Here is a 15,583-nt window from a genome sequence, read left to right as displayed (position 1 = left end):
CAATCGTCCGACGTTCGTGATTTTTCGGGGTTTTATTGCAGTGGGCGCCCATGTGCAGGTAGTGGTAAACGTCGAAGCCCTGTTGGTCAGGGAAAGCCCGGAGCCCCGATGTCTGTGGTGCTGTAGATGCGCTGGGAATGGCCGGGGAGGATCAGCAAGAGCTTGACTGGCTGGCACTTTCGGTGTGGGAGCAATCGTCCGACGTTTGTGTTTTTTTCGGGTTTTTTTTTCAGTGGGCACCCATGTTCAGCTGGTGGTAAACGTCGAAGCCCTGTTGGTCAGGGAAAGCCCGGAGCCCAAATGTCTGTGGTGCTGTAGATGCGCTGGGAATGGGCGGTGATTAGCAGCAAGAGCCTGACTGGCTGGCACTTCCGGTGTGGGAGAAATCGTCCGATCTTCGTGATTTTTCAAGGTTTTTTTTCAGTGGGTGCCCAGGTGCAGCTGGTGGTAAACGTCTAAGCCCTGTTGGTCAGGGAAAGCCCGGAGCCACGATGTCTGTGGTGCTGTAGATGCGCTGCCAATGGCCGGTGAGGAGCAGCAAGAGCTTGTGTTGCTGGCACTTTCAATGTGGGAGCAATCGTCCGATGTTCCTGATTTTTAGGGGTTTTTTTCAGTGGGCGCTCAGGTTCAGCTGGTGGTAAACGTTGAAGCCCTGTTGGTCAGGGAAAGCTAGGAGCCCCGATGTCTGTGCTGCTGTAGATGCGCTGGGAATGGCCGGGGACGAGCAGCAGGACCTTGACTGGCTGGCACTTTTGGTGTGGGAGCAATTGTCCGACGTTCGTGATTTTTTGGGGTTTTATTTCAGTGGGCGCCCATGTGCAGCTGGTGGTAAACGTCAAAGCCCTGTTGTTCAGGGAAAGCCTGGAGCCCCGATGTCTGTGGTGCTGTAGATGCGCTGGGAATGGCCGGTGAGGAGCAGCAAGAGCTTGACTGTCTGGCACTTTTGGTGTGGGAGCAATCGTCCGACGTTTTTGATTTTTCAGGGTTTTTTTTCAGTGGGCAACCAGGTGCAGCTGGTGGTAAATGTCAAAGGCCTGTTGGTCAGGGAAAGCCCGGAGCCGCGATGTCTGTGGTGCTGTAGATGCGCTGGGAATGGGCGGTGAGGAGCAGCAAGAGCTTGTGTTGCTGGCACTTTCGGTGTGGGAGCAATCGTCTGATGTTCATGATTTTTCGTTTCTTTTTTTAAGTGGGTGCCCAGGTGCAGCGGGTGGTAAACGTCAAAGCCCTGTTGGTCAGGGAAAGCCCGGAGCCCCGATGTCTGTGGTGCTGTAGATGCGCTGGGAATGGCCGGTGAGGAGCAGCAAGAGCTTGACTGGCTGGCACTTTTGGTGTGGGAGCAATCGTCCGACGTTCGTGATTCTTCGGGGTTCTTTTCAGTGGGAGCCCAGGTGCAGCGAGTGGTAAACATCGAAGCCCTGTTGGTCAGGGAAAGCCCGGAGCCCCGATGTCTGTGGTGCTGTAGATGCGCTGGGAATGGGCGGTGAGGAGCAGCAAGAGCTTGACTGGCTGGCACTTTTGGTGTGGGAGCAATCGTCCGACGTTCGTGATTTTTCGGGGTTTTTTTTCACTGGGCGCCCAGGTTCAGCTGGTGGTAAACGTTGAAGCCCTGTTGGTCAGGGAAAGCCCGGAGCCCCGATGTCTGTGGTGCTGTAGATGGGCTGCCACTGTCCGGTGAGGAGCAGCAAGAGCTTGACTGTCTGGCACTTTTGGTGTGGGAGCAATCGTCCGACGTTCGTGATTTTTCGGGGTTATTTTCAGTGGGAGCCCAGGTTCAGCGAGTGGTAAACATCGAAGCCCTGTTGGTCAGGGAACGCCCGGAGCCCCGATGTCTGTGGTGTTGTAGATGCGCTGGGAATGGGCGGTGAGGAGCAGCAAGAGCTTGACAGGCTGGCAGTTTGGGTGTGGGAGCAATCGTCGGACGTTTGTGATTTTTGGGGATTTTTATTCACTGGGCGCCCAGGTTCAGCTGGTGGTAAATATCGAAGCCCTGTTGGTCAGGGAAAGCCCGGAGCCCCGATGTCTGTGGTGCTGTAGATGCGCTGCCAATGGACGGTGAGGAACAGCAAGAGCTTGACTGGCTGGCACTTTCGGTGTGGGAGCAATCGTCCGACGTTTGTGATATTTGGGGATTTTTTTTCCAGTGGGTGCCCAGGTTCAGCTCGTAGTAAACTTCTAAGCCCTGTTGGTCAGGGAAAGCCCGGAGCCCCGATGTCTGTGGTGCTGTAGATGCGCTGGGAATGGCTGGTGAGGAGCAGCAAGAGCTTGACTGACTGGCACTTTTGGTGTGGGAGCAATCGTCCGACGTTCGTGATTTTTCGGGGTTCTTTTCAGTGGGAGCCCAGGTTCACCGAGTGGTAAACGTCGAAGCCCTGTTGGTCAGGGAAAGCCCGGAGCCCCGATGTCTGTGGTGCTGTACATGCACTGCCACTGTCCGGTGAGGAACAGCAAGAGCTTGACTGGCTGGCACTTTCGGTATGGGAGCAATCGTCCGATGTTCGTGATTTTTCGGGGTTCTTTTCAGTGGGAGCCCAGGTGCAGCTGGTGGTAAACGTCGAAGCCCTGTTGTTCAGGGAAAGCCCGGAGCCCTGATGTCTGTGGTGCTGTAGATGCCCTGCCAATGGGCGGTGAGTAGCAGCAAGAGCTTGAGTTGCTGGCACTTTCGGTGTGGGAGCAATCGTCCGACGTTCGTGATTTTTCGGGGTTTTACTTTCAGTGGGCACCCAGGTTCAGCTGGTGGTAAACGTCAAAGCCCTGTTGGTCAGGGAAAGCCCGGAGCCCCGATGTCTGTGGTGCTGTAGATGCGCTGGGAATGGCTGGTGAGGAGCAGCAAGAGCTTGACTGGCTGGCACTTTTGCTGTGGGAGCAATCGTCCGACGTTCGTGATTTTTCGGGGTTTTATTTCAGTGGGCGCCCAGGTGCAGCTGGTGGTAAATGTCGAAGCCCTGTTGGTCCGGGAAAGCCCAGAGCCCCGATGTCTGTGGTGCTGTAGATGCGCTGGGAATGGCCGGAGAGAAGCAGCATGAGCTTGAGTTGCTGGCACTTTCGGTGTGGGAGCAATCGTCTGATCTTCGTGATTTTTCGTTTATTTTTTTCAGTGGGTGCCGAGGTTCAGCTGGTGGTAAACGTCGAAGCCCTGTTGTTCAGGGAAAGCCCAGAGCCCCGATGTCTGTGGTGCTGTAGATGCGCTGCCAATGGCCGGTGAGGAGCAGCAAGAGGCTGACATGCTGGCACTTTCGATGTGGGTGCAATTGTCCGACGTTTTTGATTTTTCGTTTATTTTTTTCAGTGGGCGCCCAGGTGCAGCTGGTGGTAAACGGCGAAGCCCTGTTGTTCAGGGAAAGCCCGGAGCCCCGATATCTGTGGTGCTGTAGATGCGCTGCCAATGGCCGGTGAGGAGCAGCAAGAGCTTGACTGGGTGGCACTTTCAATGTGGGAACAATCGTCCGACGTTCGTGATTTTTCGGGGTTTTTTTTCAGTGGGCAACCAGGTGCAGCTGGTGGTAAACGTCGAAGCCCTGTTGGTCAGGGAAAGCCCGGAGCCCCGATGTCTGTGGTGCTGTAGATGCGCTGCCACTGTCCGGTGAGGAGCAGCAAGAGCTTGACTGTCAGGCACTTTCTGTGTGGGAGCAATCGTCCGACGTTCGTGATTTTTCGGGGTTCTTTTCAGTGGGAGCCCAGGTTCAGTGAGTGGTCAACGTCGAAGCCCTGTTCGTCAGGGAACGCGCAGAACCCCGATGTCTGTGGTGCTGTAGATGCAATGCCAAACTCCCGTGAGTAGCTGCAAGAGCTTGACTGGCTGGCAATTTTGGTGTGGGAGCAGTCGTCCGACGTTTGTGATATTTGGGGATTTTTTTTCCAGTGGGCGCCCAAGTTCAGCTGGTAGTAAACTTCTAAGCCCTGTTGGTCAGGGAAAGCCCAGAACCCCGATGTCTGTGGTGCTGTAGATGCGCTGCCAATGGCTGGTGAGTAGCAGCAAGAGCTTGATAGGCTCGCACTTTCGGTGTTGGAGCAATCGTCCGACGTTCGTGATTTTTCGGGGTTTTTTTTCAGTGGGCGCCCAGGTGCAGCTGGTGGTAAACGTTGAAGCCCTGTTGGTCAGGGAAAGCCCGGAGCCGCGATGTCTGTGGTGCTGTAGATGCGCTGGGAATGGGCGGTGAGGAGCAGCAAGAGCTTGTGTTGCTGGCACTTTCGGTGTGGGAGCAATCGTCTGATGTTCGTGATTTTTCTTTTATTTTTTTCACTGGGCGCCCAGGTTCAGCTGGTGGTAAATGTCGAAGCCCTGTTGGTCAGGGAAAGCCCGGAGCCCCGATATCTGTGGTGCTGTAGATGGGCTGCCAATGGCCGGTAAGGAGCAGCAAGAGCTTGACTGGCTGGGACTTTTGGTGTGGGAGCAATCGTCCGACGTTCTATGAAAACATTCAACTCCTTCCTTGCGCCAGGTGCAGCTGGTGGTAACACGTCGTTCCCAGACCAAGCCCCTATGACAGAAAGCGCAGAAGCCCCGATGTCAGTGAAGCTGCAGAGCGCTTGTGGCTGGCCTGTGAGGAGCAGCAAGAGCTTGCACTGAGCTTGATCTGGTTGCACTTTGGTTGTGGGAAGCGGATGACCCAGGTGCAGCTGGTGGTTAAGGGGATACCCAGGTGCAGCTGGTGGTAACGTCGAAGCCCTGTTGTTAGGGAAAGCGCAGAACTCCGATGCTGTGGTGCTGGGATGCGCTGGGAATGGGATCTGAGGAGCAGCAAGAGTCTGACATGCTGGCACTTTCGATGTGTGTGCAATCGTCTGATCTTCGTGATTCAGTGAAAATTCAGACCCCAGTCCTGGGCCGAGTCAGCTGGAAACGTCGAACCCCTGTGGTCAGGAAAGCCCAGAGCCCCGATGTCTGTGGGCCGGTGAGGAGCAGCAAGAGGCTGACATGCTGGCACTTTCGATGTGGGTGCAATTGTCCGACGTTCGTGATTTTTCGGGGTTTTTTTCAGTGGGCGCCCAGGTGCAGCTGGTGGTAAATGTCGAAGCCCTGTTGGTCAGGGAAAGCGCAGAGCCCCGATGTCTGTGGTGCTGTAGATGCGCTGGGAATGGCCGGTGAGGAGCAGCAAGAGCTTGACTGGCTGGCACTTTCGGTGTGGGAGCAATCGTCCGACGTTCGTGATTTTTCGGGGTTTTTTTTCAGTGGGCAACCAGGTGCAGCTGGTGGTTAACGTTGAAGCCCTGTTGGTCAGGGAAAGCCCGGAGCCCCGATGTCTGTGGTGCTGTAGATGCTCTGCCAATGGCCGGTGAGGAGCAGCAAGAGCTTGACTGGCTGGCACTTTCAATGTGGGAACAATCGTCCGACGTTCGTGATTTTTCGGGTTTTATTTCAGTGGGCGCCCAGGTTCAGCTGGTGGTAAACGTCGAAGCCCTGTTGGTCAGGGAAAGCCCGGAGCCCCGATGTCTGTGGTGCTGTAGATGCACTGCCAAAGTCCGGTGAGTAGCAACAGGAGCTTGAGTTGCTGGCACTTTTGGTGTGGGAGCAATCGTCCGACGTTCGTGATTTTTCGGGGTTTTACTTTCAGTGGGCGCCCAGGTTCAGCTGGTGGTAAACGTCGAAGCCCTGTTGGTCAGGGAAAGCCCGGAGCCCCGATGTCTGTGGTGCTGTAGATGCGCTGGGAATGGCCGGTGAGGAGCAGCAAGAGCTTGACTGGCTGGCACTTTCGGTGTGGGAGCAATCGTCCGATGTTCGTGATTTTTCGTTTATTTTTTTCAGTGGGCGCCCAGGTGCAGCTGGTGGTAAACGTCGAAGCCCTGTTGGTCAGGGAAAGCCCGGAGCCCCGATGTCTGTGGTGCTGTAGATGCACTGCCAAAGTCCGGGGAGTAGCAGCAAGAGCTTGAGTTGCTGGCACTTTCGGTGTCGGAGGAATCGTCCGACGTTCGTGATATTTCGGGATTTTTTTTCAGTGGGCGCCCAGGTGCAGCTGATGGTAAACGTCGAAGCCCTGTTGGTCAGGGAAAGCCCGGAGCCCCGATGTCTGTGGTGCTGTAGATTCGCTGCCAATGGCCGGGGAGGAGCAGCAAGAGCTTGACTGGCTGGCACTTTTGGTGTGGGAGCAATCGTCCGACGTTCGTGATTTTTCGGGGTTCTTTTCAGTGGGAGCCCAGGTTCAGCGAGTGGTAAACGTCGAAGCCCTGTTGGTCAGGGAAAGCCCGGAGCCCTGATGTCTGTGGTATTGTACATGCGCTGGGAATGGCCGGGGAGGAGCAGCAAGAGGTTGACAGGCTGGCATTTAAGGTGTGGCAGGAATCGTCCGACGTTTGTGATTTTTCTTTAATTTTTTTCAGTGGGCGCCGAGGTTCAGCTGGTGGTAAACGTCGAAGCCCTGTTGGTCAGGGAAAGCGCAGAACCCCGATGTCTGTGGTGCTGTAGATGCACTGCCAAAGTCCGGTGAGTAGCAGGAGGAGCTTGAGTTGCTGGCACTTTCGGTGTGGGAGCAATCGTCCGACTGTCGTGATTTTTCGGGGTTTTACTTTCAATGGGCGCCCAGGTTGAGCTGGTGGTAAACGTCGAAGCCCTGTTGGTCAGGGAAAGCCCGGAGCCCCGATGTCTGTGGTGCTGTAGATGCGCTGTCAATGGCCGGTGAGGAGCAGCAAGAGCTTGACTGTCTGGCACTTTGGGTGTGGGAGCAATCGTCGGACGTTTGTGATTTTTGGGGATTTTTATTCACTGGGCGCCCAGGTTCAGCTGGTGGTAAACGTCGAAGTCCTGTTGGTCAGGGAAAGCCCGGAGCCCCGATGTCTGTGGTGCTGTAGATGGGCTGGGAATGGCCGGTGAGGATCAGCAAGAGCTTGACTGGCTGGCACTTTTGCTATGGGAGCAATCGTCCGATGTTCGTGATTTTTCTTTTATTTTTCTCAGCGGGTGCCCAGGTTCAGCTGGTGGTAAACGTCGAAGCCCTGTTGGTCAAAGAAAGCGCAGAACCCCGATGTCTGTGGTGCTGTTGATGCACTGCCAAAGTCCGGTGAGTAGCAGCAAGAGCTTGACAGGCTGGCACTTTCGGTGTGGGAGCAATCGTCGGACGTTTGTGATTTTTGGGGATTTTTATTCACTGGGCGCCCAGGTTCAGCTGGTGGTAAACGTCGAAGCCCTGTTGGTCAGGGAAAGCCCGGAGCCCCGATGTCTTTGGTGCTGTAGATGCGCTGCCAATGGCCGGTATGGAGCAGCAAGAGCTTGTGTTGCTGGCACTTTCGGTGTGGGAGCAATCGTCCGATGTTCATGATTTTTCGTTTTTTTTTTTAGTGAACGCCCAGCTGCAGCGGGTGCTAAACGTCGAAGCCCTGTTGGTCATGGAAAGCCCGGAGCCCCGATGTCTGTGGTGCTGTAGATGCGCTGCCAATGGCCGGTGAGGAGCAGCAAGAGCTTGACTGGCTGGCACTTTCGTTGTGGGAGCAATCGTCCGATGTTCGTGATTTTTCGGGGTTTTACTTTCAGTGGGCACACAGGTTCAGCTGGTGGTAAACGTCGAAGCCCTGTTGGTCAGGGAAAGCCCGGAGCCCCGATGTCTGTGGTGCTGTAGATGGGCTGCCAAATTCCGGTGAGGAGCAGCAAGAGCTTGACTGGCTGGCACTTTCGGTGTGGGAGCAATCGTCCGATGTTTGTGATTTTTCATTTATTTTTATCAGTGGGTGCCCAGGTGCAACTGGTGGTAAACGTCGAAGCCCTGTTGTTCAGGGAAAGCGCAGAACCCCGATGTCTGTGGTGCTGTAGATGCGCTGGGAATGGCCGGTTAGGAGCAGCAAGAGCTTGAGTTGCTGGCACTTTTGATGTGGGAGGAATCGTCCGACGTTCGTGATTTTTCGGGGTTTTATTTCAGTGGGCGCCCAGGTTCAGCTGGTGGTAAACGTCGAAGCCCTGTTGGTCAGGGAAAGCCCGGAGCCCCGATGTCTGTGGTGCTGTAGATGCGCTGGGAATGGGCGGTGAGGAGCAGCAAGAGCTTGACAGGCTGGCATTTAAGGTGTGGCAGGAATCGTCTGACATTCGTGATTTTTGGGGTTTTTTTTTCAGGGGGAACCCACGTGCAGCTGGTGGTAAATGTCGAAGCCCGGTTCGTTAGGGAAAGCCCGGAGCCCCGATGTCTGTGGTGCTGTAGATGCGCTGCCAATGGCCGGTGAGTAGCAGCAAGAGCTTGAGTTGCTGGCACTTTCGGTGTGGGAGCAATCGTCCGACGTTCATGATTTTTCGGGGTTCTTTTCAGTGGGGGCCCAGGTGCAGCTGGTGGTAAATGTCGAAGCCCTGTTGGTCAGGGAAAGCCCGGATCCCCGATGTCTGTCGTGCTGTAGATGCGCTGGGAATGGCTGGTGAGAAGCAGCATGAGCTTGACTGGCTGGCACTTTCGGTGTGGGAGCAATCGTCCGACGTTCGTGATTCTTCGGGGTTTTTTTTCAGTGGGTAACCAGGTGCAGCTGGTGGTAAACGTCGAAGCCCTGTTCGTCAGGGAAAGCCCGGAGCCCCGATGTCTGTGGTGCTGTAGATGCACTGGGAATGGCTGGTGAGGAGCAGCTAGAGCTTGACAGGCTGGCACTTTCGGTGTGGGAGCAATCGTCCGACGTTTGTGATTTTTTGTGTTTTTTTTCAGTGGGCACCCAGGTGCAGCTGGTGGTAAACGTCGAAGCCCTGTTGGTCAGGGAAAGCCCGGAGCCCCGATGTCTGTGGTGCTGTAGATGCACTGCCAAAGTCCGGTGAGTAGCAGCAAGAGCTTGAGTTGCTGGCACTTTTGGTGTGGGAGCAATCGTCCGACGTTTGATTTTTCGGGGTTCTTTTCAGTGGGAGCCCAGGTGCAGCTGGTGGTAAACGTCGAAGCCCTGTTGGTCAGGGAAAGCCCGGAGCCCCGATGTCTGTGGTGCTGTAGATGCGCTGCCAATGGCCGGTGAGGAGCAGCAAGAGCTTGACTGGCTGGCACTTTCGCTGTGGGAGCAATCGTCCGATGTTCGTGATTTTTCGTTTATTTTTTTCAGTGGGCGCCCAGGTTCAGCTGGTGGTAAACGTCGAAGCCCTGTTCGTCAGGGAAAGCCCAGAGCCCTGATGTCTGTGGTGCTGTAGATGCGCTGCCAATGGCCGGTGAGGAGCAGCAAGAGCTTGACTGGCTGGCACTTTTGGTGTGGGAGCAATCGTCCGATGTTCATGATTTTTCGTTTATTTTTTTCAGTGGGCGCCCAGGTGCAGCTGGTGGTAAATGTCGAAGCCCTGTTGGTCAGGGAAAGCCCGGAGCCGTGATGTCTGTGGTGCTGTAGATGCACTGCCAAAGTCCGGTGAGTAGCAGCAAGAGCTTGAGTTGCTGGCACTTTCGGTGTGGGAGGAATCGTCCGACGTTCGTGATTTTTCGGGGTTTTACTTTCAGTGGGCGCCCAGGTTCAGCTGGTGGTAAAGGTCGAAGCCCTGTTCGTCAGGGAAAGCCCGGAGCCCCGATGTCTGTGGTGCTGTAGATGCGCTGGGAATGGGCGGTGAGGAGCAGCAAGAGCTTGAGTTGCTGGCACTTGAGTTGCTGGCATTAAAAGTGGGTCCCCAGCGATAAGAAATAGAGTTCCTAGTGGACTCTGGAGCAGAAAGATCTACTGTTCAAAAATTGCCCCGGGGGTGTGGGACATCCTCGGAGAAAGTAGAAGTTATTGGAGCAAAAGGAGAGCCTTTTGGGGTTCCCGTAATAAAAAATGTGGTTTTGGAAAGTGATTCTAAATTTGGGGTGGGGTCCTTGCTGTTAGTGCCTGAGGCGGACTGTAACTTATTGGGCAGAGATTTAATGATAGAATTAGGGATTGGCTTAGAAGTCATAAAAAATGAACTAAGAATTAAGTTGTGTCCTTTACGGACAGTTGATGAGGGGAAAATAAACCCTGAGGTATGGTACACTCCGGAGACCATTGGAAAATTGGATATTGAACCTTTTTCAGTGACAATAAGAAACCCAGAAATACCAGTGAGAATAAAACAATACCCCCTACCGATGGAGGGGAGACAGGGATTGAAACCTGAGATTCAAAGGTTAATTGAAAAAGGAATATTAGAACCTTGCATGTCCCCTTTTAACACCCCCATCTTACCTGTAAAGAAACCTGATGGGACATACAGATTAGTGCATGATTTACGAGAAATTAACAAACGAACGGTTACCAGATTCCCTGTAGTGGCAAACCCTCATACACTTTTAAGCCAGCTGGGCCCCAATGATCAGTGGTATAGTGTAATTGATTTAAAGGATGCCTTCTGGGCATGCCCCTTAAAGAAAGATTGCAGGGATTATTTTGCTTTTGAATGGGAAGACCCGGACACTTACAGAAAACAACAATTACGGTGGACCGTTTTACCTCAAGGGTTCACCGAGTCTCCAAATTTGTTTGGACAGGCATTAGAACAAATATTGAGGGGGTACGAATTAGGTGGGGGGGTGACCCTTGTCCAGTATGTGGACGATTTACTGTTGGCCGGCAGCGATGAGGAGGCAGTTAGGGAGGAGAGTATTAGGTTGTTAAATTTTTTAAGTTTACAGGGATTAAAGGTGTCGAAATCAAAACTGCAATTTGTCGAAAAGGAAGTGAAATATTTAGGGCACAGATTGAGTAAAGGAACTAAGAAGTTAGACCCAGAAAGAGTTCAGGGCATATTATCATTGCCGGCTCCAAAAACTAAGAGACAGATCAGACAATTGCTGGGCCTTTTGGGATATTGTAGACAATGGATTGAAGGCTATAGTAGGAAAGTAAAATTTTTATATGCTAAGATATCTAAGGATGGCCTATTAAAATGGTCTAAGGATGATGATGAACAATTGGAAGTTTTAAAAATGGATTTGGTAAACACTCCTGTTTTGAGTTTACCGGATGTCAAGAAACCATTTTATTTATTTATTAATGTTGATGAAGGAACAGCATATGGGGTGTTAGTGCAAGAATGGGCAGGGAAGAAAAAGCCTGTAGGATACCTTTCTAAATTGTTAGACCCTGTAAGCAGAGGATGGCCTATCTGCCTACAAGCTATAGTGGCTGCGGCTCTGCTAGTGGAAGAGGCTCACAAAGTTACCTTTGGGGGAGAACTGAAAGTATTATCACCCCACAATATTAGAGGAATTTTACAACAGAAAGCTGAAAAGTGGATTACTGATGCCAGGCTCCTGAAGTACGAGGGTATCCTGATATCTTCACCTAAACTAGAACTTGAAGTTACTGGTTTACAGAATCCAGCACAATTTCTGTACGGGGAACCGTCAGAGGAGATAACTCATGATTGCCTGCACACTATTGAAGAACAAGCCAAAATTAGACCAGATTTGGAGGAAGAAGAGCTAGAGGATGGGGAAAAACTTTTTGTAGATGGATCTTCCCGGGTAATAGAGGGGAAAAGAAAATCAGGATATGCGATAATTAATGGAAAAACATTTAAGGTAATAGAATCAGGGCCCCTGAGTCCCAGTTGGTCGGCTCAAGCATGCGAGTTATACGCAGTTTTAAGAGCTTTACAATTATTAGAAGGAAAAATCGGCACCATCTATACGGATTCCAAATATGCCTTTGGAATAGTGCATACATTTGGGAAAATTTGGGAAGAAAGAGGCTTAATAAATTCCCAGGGAAAGGGATTGGTTCATCAGGAGTTAATAATTGAAATTTTGCAGGCTTTACGGAGGCCGGTAGGAATAGCAGTGGTCCATTTAAAAGGGCATCAGCGGGGATTAACTCCACTGACAAGGGGAAACAATCTAGCAGATCAAGAAGCAAAATGAGCGGCTTTAATGATCTTCAAGGAAAAGAAAGATAGAAAGTTTCCTTGCAAGGATTGTTGGAAGAGCACACTTCATTGTAGCTGTGCGAATCCTAATTATCAGTTTTGTTGTGCGCATGGGGAAGAGTACCACCTGTACAGCTTCACTGTGCAGGAGAAAGACAAGTTAGTCCGAATGGGGGCAAGGGAAGTCAAATCTGGAGAATGGGAACTTCCTGATGGACGAGAGGTCATTTCAAAAACTATGGCTATAAGAATCATGCGCAAGTACCATGAAAACACCCACTGGGGGGTTCAAGCACTAGTAGATCAATTTGCCATAAAATATGCTTGCATTGGGGTATATAATATAGCAAAAAGAATAATTGGAGATTGCCTAATTTGCCAAAAAGTGAACAAGCACCAATTAAGAGAAAGACCATTAGGGGGAAGAGATTTGGCTCACCGACCCTTCGCCAAAATTCAGATAGACTTCACCGAACTACCGAAAGTAGGCAGGTATAGATATTTGTTGGTAATAATAGATCATTTAACACACTTTGTAGAAGCATTTCCAACAGTCAGGGCCACTGCCCAAACGGTGACAAAACTATTGCTTGAAAATGTGATACTTAGGTATGGCTCTATTGAAACTATTGACTCTGATAGGGGACCACATTTTGCTTCAAAAATCATAAAAGAAGTTTTTACTGCTTTGGGGACCAAGTGGGAATATCATACACCCTGGCACCCACAGAGTTCAGGAAAAATAGAGCGGGTAAACGGTGAGATAAAGAAACAACTGACCAAATTAATGATGGAGACCAAATTATCTTGGGTAAAATGCCTTCCCTTAGCCTTATTAAATATTAGAATCCAACCTCACACGGATGTGGGAATCTCCCCTTTCGAAATGTTATATGGAATGCCTTATGATTTGGAGGTTCCCCGAGATCATCCCCAGGCTGAAAATTTACAACTGAAACAGTACATAATCCAACTCATGTCTATGAGGAAACAATTGCGAGATAAAGGCTTAGCAGTACAAAGGCCTCCGTTGGACATTGCAATACACAATATACAACCTGGAGATAACGTTTTAATTAGGCCATGGAAGGAGTCCTCACTAACTCCCCGCTGGGAAGGGCCTTATCTTGTTTTACTCACTACAGAAACCGCCATCCGGACTGCTGAACGGGGGTGGACCCATGCCAGCCGGGTAAAAGGACCCATCTCCGAGGAGCAGTGGGAGAGCTCTGGAGACCCGAATACCTTGAAATTAAAACTGCGAAGAAAAAGACAGACTAATAAATTGAACTGAGCAATGAACATGTATCGGTAAGGCGGAGACGCTTCGCTTGTTAACCTTTTTTTTACAGAAGAACCACACTTGGAGACCTGGAAAATACATGGATACGTAAGGACTATATTGAAATCAGAATTGTGGTTGTAATTGTAATTATCATTATATATATGAGCCTTTAAGAAAAGTGATGTGTCACATAGTTCATATTAATTGTAGCAATAAGTTTGGTAGTAGCAGGGAAGGAACTTACATATCTTTGGAAGTGCCGAAAACAGGAGTAGCCTCGTTTAAACAATTTAAAAATAAAATACCAAAGTGCTACTCCCAGGAGAATCGGGAGCCGAACAGAAAATAAATAAGTGAGGGCCGATTCACTGTCACATTTCTCCTGAAGATTGTCCTTGCCACCAAGAAGATGACATTCCTCGTAGCTCGAAGCAACCGAGTTGACGAGCGAGGTGGAGGGACAAGGTGCTGTGGAGAACTGACCCCTGTCACTGCAGATGATTTAAAGGCCCTCCAAGTGAAAAGGCCCCGAGGTTCCAAATGGGAAAAAGGCACTAGTCAAATTGGCTTAAAACAAAATTGGAGGCTTCACCCTTTTCGGTACGTCCTGACTATTCTGTTTTTAATGTTACCACAAACATGGGGGAAACGGAGCCACCAAGCTCATCAGCCATTCGAATGGACACTGCATCAAGTGGGCATTGATGATGATAAAGTCATACAAACTATAATAACTCCAGGGGCCCCTGCCTTTAAGACCACTCTGTGTCAGTTAGCGCCAGTAGATGGAGCGTGTAAAAATGAAGGTACACCATTTTATCTATGCCCGAGCTCTAACCCTGGGAAATCGTATTGTAACCAACCAGGACAACATTTTTGCGCATACTGGGGTTGTGAAACAATTGCTAACCGGTGGATTCCAGAGCCTGGAAAAGATCCCTTCTTGAAGGTATCTTGGGCCCCTTATGGATGTAAGCCGCAAGTGGTACGTACACTGGATAGAAGTGGGTCTGTCAGTATCGCAAAGTGGAGTTGCAACTACTGGCACTTGAATGTGACCCGACCTCAGGACCCTAGCTGGCTAGTAGGAAGAACTTGGGGAGTTCGTTATAATAAGGAACTAGGGCAAGATAGAGGTGGGCTAATACACATTAAAAAGAAACCAGCCTCGAATGATCCACTGCCAGTAGGCCCCAAGCAGGTCCTGACTGATGATTTGGCTAAGAAAACAGACCCCGACCAGACATTGACTGATAGTTTGGTCAAGGAAACAGAGGGTGATGTAACGAAAGTTATTGTAATGAATAGTACCCAAGCCATCCAAACCCCTGACGAAAACTCTGGGGATAACCCTCTTTGGAAACTGATGCAAGCCAGTTACCTGGTATTAAACCACACAAACCCAAATTAAATCACACAAACCACACAAACACAAACATTGCTGGGTGTGTTGCGATACTAGACCTCCCTTCTATGAGGCAATAGGCATCCACTCAAAGGCGAAAAGGGTAAATGGTTCAAACCCAACACAATGTTTATGGGATTCTGAAGGTCGAAAACCAGGCCTGACGATGCAACATGTATCGGGACAAGGGAGATGTATTGGGAATGTACCCCCAGAGAAAAATAAATTATGCAAGATAAGAGCTTCCCTGAAAGGGAAGCCCCCTGCTGATTGGCTAATACCAGCCCGTAACACCAAATGGATCTGCTCCAAAACTGGAATCACTCCCTGTTTATCTCTTAAATTGTTCAACGAATATGAGGAATATTGCATCCAAGTGATGATAATCCCCCGGATCATATACCACCCTGAGGAATTTGTGCATAATAACCAGAATACCCAGAGTCACCACTTACAGAAACGAGAACCATTTACCTTTACGGCTTTGACAATAGCCACTTTGATAGCTGTAGGAGCAACAGGCGCGGGCACAGGAATAACGTCATTGGTCCAACAAAATCAGAAATTTCAATCACTTAGAATAGCAGTAGACGAAGACTTGGTAAGAATTGAACAATCAATAACTGCCTTGGAAAAATCTGTTAGATCATTATCAGAGGTGGTGCTACAAAACCGAAGGGGGTTAGATTTAATGTTTCTACAACAAGGTGGGCTATGTGCTGCCTTGGGAGAACAATGTTGTGTATATGCTGATCACACAGGGATTGTAAGGGATACTATGACAAAACTTCGGGAAGGCCTAGAAAAACGAAAACGAGAACAAGAAACGCAACAAAGCTGGTATGAGTCCTGGTTTAACCACTCTCCTTGGCTTACCGCATTACTATCTACCATTGCAGGACCCTTGATTATATTAATACTGGTATTAACTTTTGGACCCTGTATATTCAATAGAGTAGTTACAATTGTAAAAAACAGATTGGAAGCAGCTCATTTGATGCTTATAAGAGCCAAGCATGAACCTCTGGGAGGAATACCGGAGGTGGAGGAGACCCTCATTTTGAGCCAGCAGGTGCTTAAGCGATTTGATGAACAAAATAGTGAAAAGAAAAAGGGGGGATTGTAATAAACTGTGAGCTGTTTG

The sequence above is a fragment of the Chlamydotis macqueenii genome, chromosome 27 (genome assembly GCF_036417535.1).
Source record: "Chlamydotis macqueenii isolate bChlMac1 chromosome 27, bChlMac1.mat, whole genome shotgun sequence".
In the NCBI taxonomy this organism is placed as follows: Eukaryota; Metazoa; Chordata; class Aves; order Otidiformes; family Otididae; genus Chlamydotis; species Chlamydotis macqueenii.
Note: the sequence above shows the minus strand (reverse complement) of the source record.